Source organism: Coptis chinensis, chromosome 2 (assembly GCF_015680905.1).
Source record: "Coptis chinensis isolate HL-2020 chromosome 2, ASM1568090v1, whole genome shotgun sequence".
Classification (NCBI taxonomy): Eukaryota; Viridiplantae; Streptophyta; class Magnoliopsida; order Ranunculales; family Ranunculaceae; genus Coptis; species Coptis chinensis.
Window position 1 is genome coordinate 66,425,095 of NC_141457.1, and position 3,672 is coordinate 66,428,766.

At 36.3% G+C, this 3,672-nt stretch overlaps 1 long non-coding RNA gene across 1 annotated transcript; it reads left to right on the top strand.

Moving 5' to 3' along the window:
• The first annotated feature begins 1,463 nt into the window (after positions 1–1,463).
• On the top strand, positions 1,464–2,602 carry LOC147517261 (uncharacterized). Its single transcript, XR_015213826.1, has 4 exons — positions 1,464–1,502; positions 1,626–1,772; positions 1,893–1,973; positions 2,335–2,602. It is a non-coding gene; the product is annotated as an uncharacterized LOC147517261 (long non-coding RNA).
• Positions 2,603–3,672: the final 1,070 nt, after the last annotated feature.

The window sequence follows — 3,672 nt, forward strand, 5'->3', positions numbered from 1 at the left end:
ATTAGAAAAATCTAGGGTATAATGAATAGTTTTTTCACCTACGTCACAGGGGTATTTTAGTTTTTTTCCTGTCTAATGGTATTTTCTCCCAGACTCTCGAATTTTCTATCTCTGCTCTCGTCTCTCTCTTCGTCTCCCTCATTCTCTCTTCTCAAGCTCTTCGCCTAAGTCTTTATTAGAAAAAATCTGGGGTATGATGAACAGTTTTTTCACGGAAAATAGGACAGGAGCTTTGGGTGAGGAACTATGCTGGGTTCATGAGGCGATTCGCGGCTTTAAATGGACTTCAGAGGTTAAAGGTTTAGTCACTGCATTCGCAGGCAAGTGTTTGTTTGTTTGTTTGTGTCAGTACACCTAGGAATAGAATTGGGCACACATAAAAACACCATTGAAGAGCGGTGAACTGCCCACAAACGCCTAGGCACTCATGCCACAATGGTTGTAGCTATTGGATTATAGTCGAGGAGTTTTGTTTCGCCCCACCAGATATATCATTGACTAATAAATTCTTTAATCTTTTGGTTTTACATTCTTTCTATTATATGATTGTTATGTACAAGTTCTATTATAAGTCATATTTGAAAAAAACCTATGAAAGGGCAAACTAGACATGAAAATATCCTGAACTACCTTTGTCAAATTGGTGCGTTCGACTAATGACTCATTATTATCGGTTTGTAGCATTCAATCAAATATCGTCAAGACTGTTATTCCATTCACGATTAGATTGAACCAACCAAACTTAGTTTTTGCAGTTTGTAATCTTATCTCATGCATTTGTCTCCTTTTTCCTGCTTCCTTATCCTACTTATCTGCTCTCTTTTCTCTGTTTCCGCATCATATAAACGTACTTTTTTCACTTCTCTGTGTCTCGAGACATTGTTCTCGCATTCTCACCCATTTTGCAGCACAAACAGAAGAAACTGTTTCAGAATTGTTGGGCGTGTTATTCTGGACACAGTTGAATTCAGTTGTGCTCCGAATATATGGATAACTCTGCCCAAGAAAACTCTTTGGTACTTAACACGATTAATGATCGTCGAGAGCGACAAAGACTGGGGCAAAAAAACTGTCGACAAAACATGGCTGAAGAACAACTTTCCGCGCATAGAGAACGTGAACATCTGCGTCAGCGAGAGAGAAGACGACGAATGACTGATGAACAATGATTTGTTGAACGGCAACGGTATCGTGAATACTATAAACGTCGAAAGAATGCTTCGAATATTGACCGAGTTCAACACGGTCATGGTACACCACAGGAAGGACCTACCAACGGCGCGTTAAAGGACCGAGCCAACTACATTCCCAAGATAGTCAGGTTTCACAGCATTCAGGTAATTGATTACTTAGGTTCCGCTGTATTTGATTATTTATAAATACCATTTGCATTCGTATAATTGTCTATTTATATTTTCCTATATTTAATGTTGAAGAATCGAACCAAATTCAGCCCCAGGAAAAATCTATCCAAGCTGACACTCAACGTTTACAGCCTTCAGGTAATTAATTATTTGATTTCTACTGTATATGTATTTGATTAAACATATCTATTTAGACTTTGATATATTTAGTTATGTATTGTTAGCTTTTGTTACTTATGCACATTAAATTTTTTACTTCAGGTGTTACTGTTGTTGGGTATGACGTAGATGCAAAACATTTGCTCTCTCTACTAAAGCAACATATTGATTCAGAATTTAGTAGATTCACTGGTAGTTATTTGCCAATCACACTGGATGTCAATGGTCACACGTTTCGGGTAAATATTGGTATGTAATGTTTTACAGATATAATTAATTTTGCTTGTTTATTAATTTATTATATTATTATTGTCAAATTATTATTGTTATTAAATTATTATTGATATTACTGTGTTTTTGATATAATAGCTGAAGTAAGATTGCCAGCGGGGACATAGCCATAGCTCTTGAAGGGACAATGAAAATAGTTTGAAATCCATTGATAATCAAGTAAGATTCTAAAATTGAATAAATGATTTTTTAAGCATTTGCCTAATCTTTCAATAACATTTGCTAGGTTTTTATGATGAATCATGTGATTGAACTATTCAACTAAGAATTTCATTATGGTTTCCATCCAATCTGAAATTATATATGTATTTCATGTGATATGAATTGGTTATTGCTTAATATTGTGATTCATTTATGGTTAAAAACCATTTTTTAGAGCTACCAATTTCAGTTTTTTTGAATAGTCAATTAGTGGTGCTTTGGGGGGCCTGCTTTGAGAAAATCATTCTTGACCATTTGTGTTTTACATTTTTTGATGCTCCTATTTGTTTGATGTGTAGTTCATTTTTCTTTTGCTCAGGTGATTGCTGACAATGTTGGTGATATTACTAGGATGGGTTCCGACCTTTTTGGCTCATATGTTGAGGCCTCCTTTGCTACTTTGGTTGTTGCCTCCATCTTTTCCTATGGATTCAACCATCAGTTCACTATCATGATGTATCCATTACTCATCAGCTCCATGGGTATTATTGTCAGTCTGATCACCACCCCTTTTTGCAACCGATATATTTGAAATCAATGTTGTCAAGGAAATTGAGCCTGCATTGAAGAAGCAACTCATTACATCAATTGTTACCTGGCATGCGCTGCCATCATCCTTTACAATTTTTTATTTTGGAGAGCAAAAATTTGTGAAAAATTGGTAAGTTACTTTACATATCACGTGGTATGTCGAAGATTAGGCATGGTGCGCTAAATTGATTTTCTTTGCAGGGAACTATTTTTTTGTGTTGCCATTTGGTCAATGGGTAACCTCAGTCATTGGCTTTGTGATTAAATACTCTACTAGCAATGCATACATGTTTTCTATTCTAATAAACTTTTCTATATTTTTTATTATTTCTTTATCCGTCATATCAACTCTTATTTTCCGTTCTTCTGTTGCATCCCCGTGCTAGATGTTGTTGATTCCTGCAGAATTGGAGCTGCTACTAACATTATTTTAGGCCTTGCATTGGGATACAAATCTGTCATTATTTTGATTTTCGCCATTGCTGATGTGGTTGGCTAGAGCCACCTGATCCGAGAGAGAACTGATACTCTTGATGCTACTGGAATCACTACTGATCTGCTGATTTGGTTTCTTTGGCACTCTTTGGTGCCTTTGTAAGCCGTGCAAAATCTAAGTGCATCTAAGTGCTATTGAAGCAATACTTTGAGCACCGTATTCATTTGAAATCACAGCTTCGTGCCAACTACTTCTGATAAGCAGTGTATGCTTTGATCGAACCTTTGTCCGTGAAGTATGCATCTTTTAATTTGTTGCCCCCTACCTCAGTGAATACAATAAGTGCTACTAATTGAACTGTGTGAGAACTATTTTTCTTTCCCTTCTTTTTTGCAATAAATGTGCAGCTTTATACTAAAACACTGTTTAAATGGAATGACGACAATGTGCTATTTAGTCAATTAGTGCATGGTGCATGATCTGCTATGTGATTGTTCTCAATCAGTACTTTTAGTCTATTGGGGCGGTACTACAAGAAGCTTCTCAGGTTCATCTCTGCATTCTCTCCAAACCATGCGGTTCTCAAGTCTAAATCCTTTCCCTTCGAAATACAATAATCGAAACATGTACAGGTTAAGCTGTGGTAACGAATGTTAGAATCTGTCTGTCTAATACAACGTGTGCGAACAC